Raw genomic sequence first — 15,669 nt, forward strand, 5'->3', positions numbered from 1 at the left:
ACAATAAAGTGAAAATTAGAATCTAAAATTTGAATGCCCCCTCCTCCGCATCGATTAATTTCAAGGCACACGAGTTTTAAATCAAATTAAAATAAATGAAGAGGATTTGATACGAAAATAGACAAGTCTTACACATCTTATCTATATATTAATATGATAGCGTGCGTTTTATTTTCTGTGTCATGCTTACATCCGTTTAATTGTTATGTACTTCCATTTCTTGTAATAAATAATTTTACCAAGAATTCTTCATAAGTTTTGGTTTCAGTTTCGATTATAGCTGATGGCACTGAAGTCATTTAATATTTTAATAAATAATTTTACGAAGAATTCTCCATAATTTTGGTTTATGGACTTCTACCCAGTCGTGGCTGATGGTATGAGAGTATGCTACTCTCATGGATTAAATTAAGGATTCCATTACAAAATTCTGTGCCGATTCCTGAGTTCGACAGATAGATTCTTAAGTCTGAAAGAAAGATTCAAACGTTTGACAAGATACACCCGATGATGATGATGATGATGATGATGACGATGAAGGTAATGATGGCAATGACAATGATGATGACGACAATGATAATGAGGACGATGATGATGATGACAACGATGATGACAATGATGATGATGATAATGATGATGATGATGATGATGACAACGATGATGATGACAACGATGATGATGATGATGACGACAACAACAAACATGAAAATAATAATTACGATGATGATGATAGATTGTGTCTGTTAGTGACCAAATAGTAATTAGTCATAAGGATATCATAAGATGAATCATAAAACACATCTTGCATGTCATAATTTGTTCATCTTCCGGTGTCATTTGTATTTAGTGTGAAGCGCTTTTGAAATCTGATGAGATATAACTTACACGTTTCTGAATTTTTGAGATGAGGATTGATTATTCGTATTATTTGGATTATTCGGACTACTGTTCTCATCCTGAGTGTTATTTTCTCAACGTTTTGGTCGATGTAACCTGACTTTCTTCAGTTTTATCTCGTCAAACTCAGAAATTTTTCTGTCAAACTCGGAAATCTGCACAGAATTTCAAACAGATCCATGGCGTAGTGGATAAAGTACTTGGTAAATTCAGTTGTAAGTTGCACTCTTCTGGAGGTTAAAGGTTTAATCCTAAGTGCGGGTGACGCTGAAAAATACAATTGCGAATTATTTAGGACTTCTACCCTGTCATGGCTGATAGTATGAGAGCATGCTACCCCTGTGGATTAAATAAAGGGTTCCATTCAAAATTCCGTGCAGATTCCTGAGTTCCACAGAAAGTCTAACAGAAAGATGCAAACGTTTGACAAGATACACCTGGAGAAGGTCAGAGGTTGCATTGACTGAAACATTGTGAATGTGCAGTCAGCACCAACCCTATTCAGGATTTAACCAGCTTCCTCCGAATGAGGAAGTTTCAAGGGAGTATGAAATTCACAAGTGGTCCCCAGTAGCATGTATATCCCCGTTAGGTGAGATGACGACGTTAGGTTTTTGCAATTTTTTGCAGGGAGGTGTTGACGTCCTCCTACATACAGCACCTGGAATTCCCAAATTGGTCACCCATTTTAGTAATGACCAGGCTCGACGTTGCTTAACTTTGGTGATCTGGTGGGAACCGGTGTGTCAACATGATTATGCCGTATGACCGAAACAGTGAGAATAACACTCAAGATGAGAACAGTAGTCTGAAGAATCCAAATAATACTATAAATAGCATTTTTTGATATTTCAGAAGCCAGATTACCCTTATGGCCATTAGTTCTGATGACCTCAGAGGAAGATTGAATCTGGACAGTATATGGAGATATATGCAGACGATTAGACTTTGATGGTATTTCCTCTGGTGTATTTTTATATAGGGTGGAGCAAAATTATCTAAAACCACCGAAAATGTTACATTTCTAAATTTTTGAGATGAGGATTGGAAAGAAGAAAGAGAAAATGTCAAACAAGATTCACTTGAAGAAGGTCAGATGGTTACATTGACCGAAACATTGTGAAAATAACACTCAAGATGAGAACAGTAGTCCGAAGAATCAAGAATAATATGACTAGAATTCTTTCGTGTAGGATAGAGGCAAAGTAAAACGTTCGTTCAGAGTCTTCTTTGAAAAAGTTGTATTACACCGAAAGTGTCAGAAAATATTTATTAAAAAATGAAATTTTTTAATAAATATTTTATGACATTTTTTTTTTTTTTTTTCAGATATTTTCAAATTAAACTTACGAAATATTTTAAATGGTAATAACAACTATTTAAAATCAAATTTTATTTAGTACTTTACCCACTATGGCACGGGTCCTTGCACAAAACATACCATCAGTCGAAACGTTGTAAAAATAACACTCAAGATTAGAACAGTAGTCCAAATAATCCAATTTACTCTTATCCTCGAGTATTTTAGCTTTTATATTTGATGAATCGTTAGTAGAAATAATTCGCGAAAAAGGACAACAGAGAAGGACTGATGAGTTTGACTCGTGATGAGAAGGCAGAAACGGGCAAAGAGAAGCCTTAGGTAACAAAGTGCCACCTCTTATAGCAAATTGTTTACAAAAGCAATGTTCAGTACAGCCCTCGTTGTTGATGTTGTTATAATTTTTTTTAAGTAAGTCAGACTTCTGTATCAAGTTTACAAAGATTGTTCTTTAGGATTGTCTGATATGTACAAAGTCTTCCTCGTTTTATTTAGAGGGAATGTACTTAGGAGAGAGAGAGAGAGAGAGAGAGAGAGAGAGAGAGACTAATTTTATCTGAGCTAACTGTTTACTTCTTAACTTAAACTTTCTTAAATACTGAAAAATGTGACATGGACAAAGACATTGAGGCAAGATTCCTCTTAGATTATTTCTACATTATTAGCAGTGTCTGGTTTGTATGACTTCTATCAAGAGACTGACTTAAAAACCTAACATAATCACTTAGGGTCTCTAATATGTAGCAACCGTTTCCATGACATAACTTTGGGAATACTTAACACAATATGTAAAAGTAAGGCCTAGATAATCTATAATATAAATTTCACCTGTCTGTTTAAATGTATGTATGCATGTATTTATGTATGTCTGCCTAAAACTTTCGACAGAGGCGATGGATTTTCATAAGATCAGTATCATTATATCGAAAAATTGTCTGAAAGCATTAATTCCTTCACCCTCACCTGGGCAGTTTCTACAGGGAGCGGTCGTTTTTTTCGCTGACATTTTTTGCAAGTCATTCAAACCTCGCGTCCATGACGTCACATAAAAAGCATTATTTCGACCACCCATACTGTCACAACCACAGAGGCACATCGGTAGACCTTCTTTTTTTTTTTTCACCTCTTCTTCCTCTGGTGCGTTATGGATTCGAGCCTGCTTATTTAAAAAAAATTTTTTTTGCTGAACCAACACCCTTACACACTTCTACTTTCTTTTCCACCTTCGCGTCATGGGTTCAAGCCTGCCTGCCGACTACAACTTTTTTTTTTTTTGCTCAACACACATCTCCAAACACCCAGGCAATGCCGAGCACCAGGCTAGTATTTTATAAGGTCCATCCTTACATTATCAGGCAGGAATGTGCTATTTGATGACTGGTCTTGTTACTTATTTGAAACTTGTAAATAATTATTGTTAAAAAATTTTGCCAAATTATGAAGTAAAATCACTGAATGGATTTTTAAATATTTACAAAGGAAAAAAAAAATTTGTAATATTTGTTAATTTGATTTCTCTAGAAGCAACTCAGAGTTTCCTGTGACCTGCAGTATTTAAAGCATATATATAAAAAAAATTGTTAAACACAAATGAATCACAATACTTGATTTTTTACTATAAATTTTCATTCTTACCATAAATGACAGTTTAAAACATTTAAAATAACTTCGGATTTTTTTTTTTTTTGGTAAACCATTTTTTTTTTTTTTGGTAAACCATTTTTTTTTTAAATCTAGAACATGTGGAATAAAATTGTAAAATATTTGTAAAATGGTTTTGTTTTAAACATATTTTAACCATTTGAGGGCATTTTCATACCACATTCCTAAAAACAATAAACTAAATTCAACATAACATTCAAAACATACCAGCACCCATTTTTTTTTTTTACTTGTTCTCATATTGCAAATATTTTCAACTTTTTCTTAAGGCTGTAATTTGAATGCCATAAACATTAAATGTCCATTATGTTCTTATACATAAAGTGCAGTCAGCTTTTCCCTTATTTTTGGACAAAAGGTAGGGTTTTTTTTTTTTTTTTAATCTGTTTCGTCAGCACTTTAAGGTAATTATTTTTTATTTCAACCCTTTTCATCGATTTAGTTCTGATCAAGATTTCATTTTTATTAATCATCGATATAAGAAAATGGAGGAAGACTTACACTCAGAATCACATCTATTTTGTCTTGCCATTACAAATTTTTTTTTTTTTAATGCTGCCTTGTTTTAATTTTGACACTGGTTCATTTTCATTAAGTTAAAGTAATTCTGTATAGGCAAAAATCAGTTTTGTTGGGCTCAAAAGCTTTACCAGTACCAACTTTCAATTAAATTAATTAGGTTTAAATATTTTAATAGATGCATGTCTTCATACAGATAGAATATACATATATATATATATATATATATATATATATATATATATATATATATATGTATATATATATATATATATATATATATTATATTACTGAGTAAATATTCTTTATTCACTTATATTTCCTTTTTATATATACCAATACTTATTTAAGAAACTCAATGTAATTACGGAACATATAAGGAATAAATGACAAAAGTCTATATTCAAAATTTCATAATGTTGACCATCTTACAATTTATTCCCTTAAGTGTCAACTGAATTAAGGGAATAAATTGTAAGATGATCAACATCATGAAATTTGGAATATAGACTTTTGTCATTTATTCATCATATATATATATATATATATATATATATATATATATATATATAAGGCACTTTTGTGTGTGTGTGTGTGTGTGTGAGAGAGAGAGAGAGAGAGAGAGAGAGATAGAGAGAGAGATAGGGTTGATTCCTAATGGACTCCGAAATGGCCCAATGGTTATGCCGATTTTTTTTTAATTTCACACAAATGTACTTGATGTGTCTGGGAGTGTTCTTAGATAGGTTTTGTATCATAATGCTTCTGATAAGTATCAAAAATTGATGAACAAACAAATCTAATTAAAGAAAGTAATCCGATTTTGACCATAGCTGACACCTTATACAGCTTAACATCACAAGTTCATTCCAGAAATTTTATTAGCACACAAACAAAAGGGCACCAACATATAAATTCACTCAAGAGTCCAAAGAATCCAAATAATACGAATAATCTATCCTTATCTCAAATATTCAGAAATAAAGTGATCTCTCTGCATGCTTAATTTTTTTTTTATTAGTCTTTAATAAAAAAATTTTTTTTTTTTGTTATCTTAGTTTTTAATTTGCACATTTTAAAACTTAGGATAAACAACTCTCATTATATTCTTTAATTTAACATGAGTTATCTCCCCTGTTAATTTTTATTTTTAGGTGATTATTTAAAATGTTTCATATTATAATTAATCTGGGCTGGAATAAGCAATGTTTAAAAATAAATTGTAGCAAAGTATGTCATTATATTACTAATAATACCAGTTTTTAATCATAATTAAAAATAATTGCGTTTATGCCATTTTGAAATGTTAAATATGAGGGTCATTCTATTTAAAGCTTATGTGACAGACTGAACAATAAATTTAAATACTTTTGTTTTTATAATGTAAGAATTTAGTGTTCAATATAATCATCTGAAGATTTTTTTTTTTAATAAAATAAATATTTAAGAGAGTGATGAATATGTCTTCGAAAGTATAAAATCCAGGCAGGATAATTTTATGTTAAAATAGTTGTCCCTATTCGGCATTACTCAGGATAGAATGAAATCATTTTAATTTTTTGTTTTTGCAGATTTTAAAACTTAAGCCAGACAACTCTTATATTCTTCAATTTTATCCCCTTGGCTGATTTTTATTTTAGGTAAAGAGTTGAAATCCGTTTATATTAGCAGTAGTCTAGAGAGAGTTAAATAAATTTTTAAATTGTAGCTAAATACATTATTATATTGCCAATAACATAGTAGAGTAATAACAAATGAAAATGTGTGGCACGCTTGAGCAAGTATAGAGAAAAAAATATTTAAAAAAAATAACTTTTTCTTGGAAAGTGGTAATATGCTAGCTTTGCTTCAAAATCTTGTTGAAATTATTTTTGTTGTAGCCTTGAAGAAAACATTTTTCACCTAACCGAATCTCATTATCCAAAGTTCTCTTAAAAATAATTTTCTTTTTTATTAATTTAACCTTTTTAAGTCTAATGTCAACAAATACTTTTCAAGGTATCCTCTGAAGAAAAAAAAACAAAAAAAACTTTGTCCATTTCACGTTCTCAATCCTTTCACAGTACTGTCTCATCATCCAACTCACAATCTTCTTAACCCTTATCCTCAAACGGCTTTTGACCTTACTAAGTGGTGAACCGTTATTATAAAAACAATTTAACCTTGACAGAACCTAGAAATTAATTGGGGATTTAGCAGAGAAGCCAACAAACGAAAGAAAAGGTAAAAAAAAACGACAAAAAAAAAAAAACGAATATACAATAAATAAATGTTACCATAGTCAATAAAAATTATTTTTGTACTTATCTGGTTTATGGTTTGGAGTTTTAAAGTATTTTAAATGCTTCTTTTTTTTTTTACATCTCAAATATTCAGTTTTTATGAGCGGTTTTACAAACAAGATGGCGGCAGGTTTGTTTAATCATGAAGAACACTGTAGGCCGCCATTTTGCGAAACCGCCCGTAACCCCCCCCCCCAATAAAAAAACAACAGAAAAAAACGAATATTTGAGATTTAGAAAAACATTTAAAACTATTTTAAAACACAACGAATAAGCCAGATAGGTACTAAAATAACTCTTTTAAATATGGTAACATTTATTAATTCTATAACTATAATTAATTTATGCTTAAAATGACTTAACTTATTAATTATTATAATTCATTATAAAATAAACTTTAAAAAATTATAAAATAAAAAATATATATGGTCTTCGCTGGAATTTGAGTGGGACTAAGCCTCCCCAAGATCCCAGTTCTCTTTGCACTTATTCAGCTGAGGTCTAGTCAGTTTGATCAGTTCATTGGTCTTTCCTTCTTCCTTGGCTCTACTTGGTTAGTATCCATAGAGTCTGTATTTGCTGTTTACTTGTGTTTTGTCAATCTTTGCTTTGATGTCGTTGGTTCTTATCGAGTTGTCTTGTGCTGCAGTTATTAGGGATTCAGTTTTTCGGTTTATGTGTCCTTTTCACACCCATGTCCAAGTGTTTTCGTTATTTTCATCTTTTGTCATCCTTATGCATCTTCCGTGTAGTTGTTTCTCTTCCCACTTTTCTTGCCTTGTTTTATCCTTTGTCTCTCTGTTTTTTTTTTTGTTTTATTGATTTTTTTTCAGTGTCTCTTGCTGCCATGATTATTCTTTCAGAGTTTTGCATTAAGTATTTTTCTAGTTCTTTTTTGCTGTCCTTCACACAATCTTCTATGCTAACCAGTCCCCTCCTGCCGTCTTTCCTTTTTACGTAGAGTCGGTCAACATCACGCTACGCATGTAGTGCGTTGTGCATGTTCATGAGTTTCCTGGTCTTCTGATCGGGTATTATTATTATTAGTACTAAATGTAATCAATTATAAAATATACAAATTTTTTAAATCTAAAAAGAATAATTTTCTCCTCGTCGCCGTTTCATATTCACCAGTTCATCTAGTGTTTGTCAAGCGTCTGTTTTACTGAGAAAAATAATACTTCTCAAACAGATGACACAAGGAAGACGTGTTAGATATTAATCTGACAACACCAAAGGGGTGCTGGTCGACGATTATTATGACAATCCAAACCAAAAAGGTTTTGTCGGGTAAGACATGTTTCGGAAGAATAAAAATATTTACATTTAATAATTCTCGGAAATGTTAACATAGGAATGTTAAAACAAACAAGAATGTTAGAACGTCAACAGATGATTTTAGTGAAGACATCAGGTGATTTTAATGTTACGTGGAGTTGATGACGCACGTAACGAAATAGCTTAGTAATACACGTAATCAGTTAGTTTAGAGTTGGGAAGTCAGACTGGAAAGTAGAACAAGTTAACACGAAAGACATCATCTCCGGGTTTTGGAAGCTGGGTGAAACGTGACTTTAGAATAATGTGGAAAATTACGTCTTGCAGCCGCGATGGAAAGTCAAGAATAAAGTTATATCAAATATATAATCTATTGTTGTTAGGTTTTCTTTGGACGGAGATGAACTTGAATGATGAGAAGAGACAAAGACACAACAGAGAGAGGTATGTTATTTGCCTGTGCGCTAAGACTGCGTGTTAACGAACTGTTTTATTATAAGTGAAACAGCCACACACACACACATGACAATAGAAGAACATTTTAATCACTAGACGACACACTATATATATTACAACGTAAAAGAGAATCAGTGAACTAGACGTCACAACACAACATGCGTTCGCTGAGTTTCTTCAAGGCTATATTGGGGAGAATGGACTTAGGGGAGAGAGATTACTGTTATCTTAGATGATAGTTTATTCTTAACTTTCTAACTTAAGAAATGAATGCTGCAGGCGGGCACAAACATCGGTAACATTCGCTGAGATTATTCGTTTTCTACATCAGTGGCGTTTCTCATTCGCATGTTTTCCCTGGAGAGAACTGATTTGAAAACGCTTATTCATCTCACTCGAAAATGTGACGTCATATCATCGTTTCATTCTTGTTTTGTCTATGGCGTTTGACTTTTTGCCGCTGCCTTGTCACCCATATTTCATTCAACCCTGAGAATGGTTCTGTTTTACAGATCTGGATTATCTTGACATGCACCAAGGGTGAACCTTGTCAAAATTCGCACTAGCTAACTTAATTGCTACTTACTAACGTAGGGTCCCTAATATGCAACGGTACGGTACAGACGATTCTTCATCATTTACTTCGGGGGAGAGGGGGGGTCTTTGTCTATTACACCTTGATTTCGGGGTTGCAGAGTCAAAGGTTTGGAAAGGAATTTGAATGGGACTTGTAAGGATGCTAGATGTCTGAATCGTTCTTTTTTTAATTTTTATATAATGAACAGTCTTATTATTATTAGAATATTAAAATATTAAAAAAAAGTGAGTTTCTAGGAATCAAAGTCCGACCTTATATCATCCGACTATGCAACCATGCTTGGTATAACACAAAACTTCATATGGTGGTGAGGCCACAGTTTAAGATCTTTGTCGAGTCGTACTTTAATTGCCTTTACTCTCAAGTTTGGAGGGAATTGGCTTTACCAATTACAATATTTAAATGATACAATACTCAACTAAGTACCCATATTTTTTTGGTGTTTCATTGCTTTATTTTATTTGTCATTAAAAAAAAAAAGATACTATTCTGAAGAAAAAAAATGTAAGAGTTACACAGAAAAAATACAACTTTTAAAAATGAAGCCTACACCCAATTTTCAAATTTACTTTATTTTTCAAAATGGCATAATTACTGTACAGGTGTGTGCAAAACAGAAGTCTTTGATGGTATGTCCCCACATTGAAAGAATGGATGAGAGCTCTTGGGTTAATAGATGTAAATCAACCGAAACGTTGTAAATATGATGCTCAAGATGAGAATGGTAGTCCGAATAATTCAAATAATACAAAATCACTTTATGTTAAACTAGCGGGGGGGGGGGTCGTAAAATACGCTTAAATATTATATTTTAATTTGTCCAGATTTCGTAGATATTATTATAGAGTCGTGATTTCAAAAGCAAAAAAAAAAAAAAAAAATGGATTTAGATGCTATCAGCTAGAATCGAAACTGAAAGCAAAACTGTAGTATTCAAAACTGGTAACGTTACCACTGTACCAACGTGACACGCATATGAACTGATTAAAAATAAACTAAGATGAATGTACAAAATGTATAACGGTTTCTTCAATTTTTTCCCTTTATTGTCCCCTTTAAAACTATTCTTAACCCTAAAAGAACGGTCCATAAAAAATCGAATCATTTGAGACCTCTAGCACTGCTCTGCGACTTTTAGTTTCAGAAAAGATACAGTTTGAAAATATGGAGACAGACAGACAGACAGACAAACAGACAGAAAAACATAGTGAGTTTTATAAATTAGGTTTACATATAAAACCATCCTCCCACTACTCTTTTTATCAAAATGTATTCATTTTTATTTTTCAAAAGTTTTTTTTTTTTTTTTTTTTTTAATAATCTGACAATTTATTGCTTAATCGATAATAACCTAAAGATTCATTTTTTTTAAAAACTAATTAAAAAAAAAAAATTCAGTGGTGGCGATTAGGTTGGGGGTCGTGTACATTCATTGATGTGGATTTTATATTGTTTTTAATTTAAAATGCAAAAAACGTTTGAATTAAGTTAACTACTTCCTAAGAAAGCAATATGAAAAGTAATTATATCGTAGTTTTTGCTTATCAGCCAACATTGGAAAACCAATTATGGAAGGTAGACGCACCCATTATGTATAAAATGTACACATAATAGCTTGCCGCTCATTATGCAACGTAATTATTACCTTCAAGAAAGTATACTACTTATACGAGGGCGCCTGATAGCAATAGAATATACGGTGATTTTACAGAATAACTAAACAAAAATAAATACACAACAAATACATGTTACCAAAGGCAAGTTAAATAAATTTTTTACTTATCTGGATATGTTTTGTGTGTGTGTGTGTGTGTGTGTGTGTGTGTGTGTGTGTGTGTGTGTGTGTGTTTGGACCTATTTTGAAGTGTGTTTTTGAGTTAAAAATAAAGGTATTGTAAAGCCTGTCAAATTAGAAAAAAAAAAAAAATGGTGATCTTATTAGAACTACAATAATTGCTCAAAACTCAAAAATTAAACCAAATACTGATAGAAACACATCCAATAAAGGTCATCGACCGCATGAAAATGTCCAGAGAATCCAAATAATATGAACAATTTGTAAAAGATTGTTGATGCTGTCTGAAAGACGAGTCAGGGGAATCCAAGAAGAATTCTCAGCCTGATTGATTGACATTATTTATGAATGTGAGAATGGCAATAAAATACCAAATGCTATGTAAACATGTCATTTGTCATTTTAACATGTATGTTTATACTCTACATCATTTTAGGGTTTGATCGCAACAAAAAGTGAAAATCTCATTCTTATCTCTGTTGATTTGATGATTTCATTCACAAAGCCACTGGATCAGCCCATACTCTCGGTTGGAAAAAAATAACACTGAGATCAGCTAAAAACCTGGCTCGGAACAATGAAACAGGTTACTGATCTGATCCTGATCTATGGGGTTCACCACTGGAACTTTGACTGGCTACCACTAATATCTACTACTGTGGTAGACTGTCGCACCTGGTCAGTATTCATTCAGGACACACCCTGTAAATTCTCTGGATGGAGCCAGCCCAACCACTCCAGGGTGAATGCCAAAGCAAGTACAAGAAAATAATTTGATACAATACTCAATCAATCAATCAATCAATCAATCAATCAATCAATCAATCATTATCATGGTTTTAAATCACTCCTAGTAAAGGAACTCCTCCCTATTTTCGTTCAACCTTGTTTTGTCCCTAGATAGGCATGGGCAGTTAACTGTCAAGATCGTTTCTTCATAAGGGAGGGGGGGGGCACAATTTTTTTTTCATTGCCTCATGGTTCATTATATCGTTCTAGATATCCACTCAACCAAATATATTTATTAAATGAATGGGTGAAAAATTGTAAATCACTGGGGTTTTTTTTTTTGGTTTTTTTTATCTTTGTAATATATGGGAAAACATTTGACAGCTGTGGATAATAATATTCCATTTCTTAGAAGGTGTTATAGTTTTCTAAATCTTAATTTAAAAAGCAATGTTAAAATGTTAATTAATCTATTTTGAGGTAGTCATGTACATTACATACCCAGGAAAAACGATATGCAGTAGTTCAATTTTTTTTTTTTTTTTTTTTTAAGATTATAACTGTAGATAACATACTAACACAAATCCATCATGGATATTCTGAAGTTAATATAAAACTTGGAATATAGAATGGTTAATGTGAAATGAAAGGTAAAAAAATTAGGGGTATAAAATTAAATTACAAACATTTTTTATAAATATTTCAATAGTTTTTAATAAATTATTTTAATAGTTTTAATAAATTATTTTAATAGTTTTTAATAAATTATTTTAATAGTTTTTAATAAATTATTTTAATAGTTTTAATAAATTATTTTAATAGTTTTTAATAAATTATTTTAATAGTTTTAATAAATTATTTTAATAGTTTTTAATAAATTATTTTAATAGTTTTAATAAATTATTTTAATAGTTTTTAATAAATTATTTTAATAGTTTTAATAAATTATTTTAATAGTTTTAATAAATTATTTTAATAGTTTTAATAAATTATTTTTTATAGATTTAATATACTATTTTATTAGTTTTTAATAAATTATTTTAATAGTTTTTAATATATTATTTTCGTAGACTAATATATAAAAGGGTATATGTCTGTCTGTCTGTCCGTCTGTCTCCATATTTTCAAACTCTATCTCCCCCTGAATCTAAAAGTCGCAGTGCGGTGCAAGAGGCCTTAAAATAGATCCAAAATGGGTCAAAATTGAAAAAAAATCGTTATATATTTTGTACATTCATCTTAATTTATTTTTAATCGGTTTATATGCGTAGTACAGTGGTAACGTCACCAGTTTTGAATACTACAGTTTTGATTTCGATTCTAGGTGATGGCAAGTTAATACTTTTTTTTTTCTTTTGAAATCACGACTCCATAATAATATATACGAAATTTGAGCAAATTAAAATATCGTATTCAAGCATATTTTATGCCTTGCAAAGCCGCCCCATATCGCGCCAGTAGTTTTTAATAAATTATTTCTATATAATTCACTAAAAGACTTTACTTCTTTCTGCTTCGTATTAATCAGTAGCCATCACAAGTTTTAAACTGTCTAGCTTACAAAACGTCCGTCATTTTGAAACAAGAATTGATAATTTGTATTACAAGAACCCAAGTTTGTTCAGCTGGGCAAACTTGAGTCCTTGTACCTGAAAAATATCCAGTAAATAAAACGTTGTTGAAGTAAATCGTTATTTTCTTACATTTTTTTTTTTTTTCATTTCCATACACCAAACATGGATATAAATATCACTAAAACATCCGCTGGGTCATAAGCTTCATTTCGGTACCTTACTTACCTGGGTGGATTGCCTGTAGGCTGAGATAAACCGCGTCACACACACACACACACACACACACACACACACACACATTAGGAAAATTTATAATAAGATTTCGATTAGTCAGACTACTCTTCTCATCTGGAGTGTTATTATCTCAATGTTTTTATTGATATAACCTCCAACCATTTTCAGGTGTATCTTGTCGAATTCAGGAATCTTTCTGTCAGACTTGGGAATCTGCACAATTTCAAATGGAATCCTTTATTTAATATACGAAAGTAGCATGCTTTCATTCAGCCAGCCATGACTGGGTAGAAGTCTTAAATAATTCGCAGTTGTATTTTAGAGTATCACCCACATCGAGGATTGAACCTTTAACCTTCAGAAGAGTGTAACTTACAACTGAATTTTACCAAGTACTTAAACTTGCGAACAATTCTAGCATGAATTTTGGTATTCTTGCTTTTAGATGTGCATTTTTACTACTTATCGCTATAAATCACTACACATTATTATATATACAGTGTGGAACGAGAAATTTGTCGCCCTAAAGAAAACAACACTACAGCTTTATTTTAAAACTTGTATTGAAAAAAAATCAATTCAGTTAATTTGATTATGTAGAGCTGACATCTATTCAAGGTAGCCACCTTCAGCCTCAATCACAACCTTGATACAGGTCCGGAACTGGGAGCATGCCTTTTTTCACAAGTGCCAGCGGGAGCTCGACAAATACTTGGCGGATGACAGAGATCAGGCAGGCTTTGGCGCTGTGGGAGGTCATGTTGGTGATGCTCTCAATGTATGACCAAGCAAAGTAGTCCAGCAGGTTCAGGTCGGGGTAGGAGGGGAACCAGTAAGAGAAGGGTACAAAGTTATAGCACTCCTTCTAAAGCCAAGCGTAGGTCTCTGAATTTGTGGGCTAATGCCGAGTTCTGGTGCCACACCCAGGGTTTGCCAGCGGCCACCTGATTGCATCAGGGGATCATCACACTCTTCAGCACATCCAGGTACACTTTGGTGTTGACTTTCAAACCAACTTCGAAGATGTGAGGTGGCATGATGTGGCCCTCATTTGAAACCACACTAAAGACCATAATCATGGCCAGAAACTTTGTTTTAATCACCCTGAGCATGTCCGTATAACTCGTGGCAATCCAGCGATGCATTTTGAGGGTGCTGGCAATGGTCCTGTTATCATAACTTGGATCGGTAGGGAATATGAGTAGTTGAAACTAATCAGTATATCTTAATGAAACTGCACAAACTTTATGTTGAACATCATAAGTTTTATTAGTTAACATTTCAAAGAAAAAAACAAAGATTTGTAGATTCTATCACCGATTTCATAATTTTCACAAATGTTCAATATGAGCGCTGCCTGTGACTCTGCGCAAGTGACGTCAGTAATCAAACTCGTGCCAAACACGCTGCAGCATGTTTTGGTAACATTCTCCAGTGATTCTTTCTTGACCTTTTCTTCCAATGTTGATGGCCATCCAGATCATTTAGCCCTGCATAAGCAGACTTTCTCTTAAAACTTTTGGTGCTAGATCCAAATTTGTTCACTATTTGGTGCTTTTTTGGCAACTTTTTGCAAAAAAGTCATATTGCACAGTCTTGGGTGACTGTATTCGAGCATATTCCAACACGCTAAATGACTTTTCTTTTGAAGTGAATGGCACTTCTCAACTTGAAAAAAGATAAATGCCAAACATTAAACATAAAATTTTGAACTGTTTCTATACAAGTTGTGAAAATTTGAGGTCATTTCAACAAAAATTACCTTTTTTTTTTTTTTCTCAGCATACACCTCAAAACACCTAGGCAACGCCGGGCACCGATTGCTAGTATATATATATATATATATATATATATATATATATATATATATATATATTGGCCTGTGAAATGATGTCAAATATTTTGGAACACCCTATACATATATATATAGGGTATATGGGTGTCGATGTGCGGGTGTCTGTATATGTGCGCATCCATACTTACGTGCACACACTCAATTTAACACCTTAAGGAAAATTTGGGGTCAGCGGGAGCAGCGCGGGTGTATATACTTACTAACTATATATATATATACTAGCAATCGGTGCCCGGCGTTGCCTAGGTGTTTTGAGGTGTATGCTGAGAAAAAAAAAAAAAAAAGTCAATTTTTTAAACTTTGACCCCTATTATGACCTCTTAACATTTATTGTTTAGGGATCAAGTAAAGTTAATAAGTTAGATCCATGTCCAAGGAATCTATATCTAAAATATCACGTGTTTAGACCCAAAATTGTAGGAGGAGTTTGGTAGAGTTCTCAAAGGTCAAATCGTTGAATATTGACCAC

At 32.3% G+C, this 15,669-nt stretch overlaps 1 pseudogene; it reads right to left on the bottom strand.

The window, feature by feature from the left end:
- Positions 1-1,546: 1,546 nt before the first annotated feature.
- On the bottom strand, positions 1,547-1,665 carry LOC145258370 (5S ribosomal RNA; annotated as a pseudogene).
- Between the last annotated feature and the right edge of the window lie 14,004 nt (positions 1,666-15,669).

Source organism: Euprymna scolopes, chromosome 33 (genome assembly GCF_053919585.1).
Source record: "Euprymna scolopes isolate OS-2025 chromosome 33, ASM5391958v1, whole genome shotgun sequence".
Lineage (NCBI taxonomy): Eukaryota > Metazoa > Mollusca > Cephalopoda > Sepiida > Sepiolidae > Euprymna > Euprymna scolopes.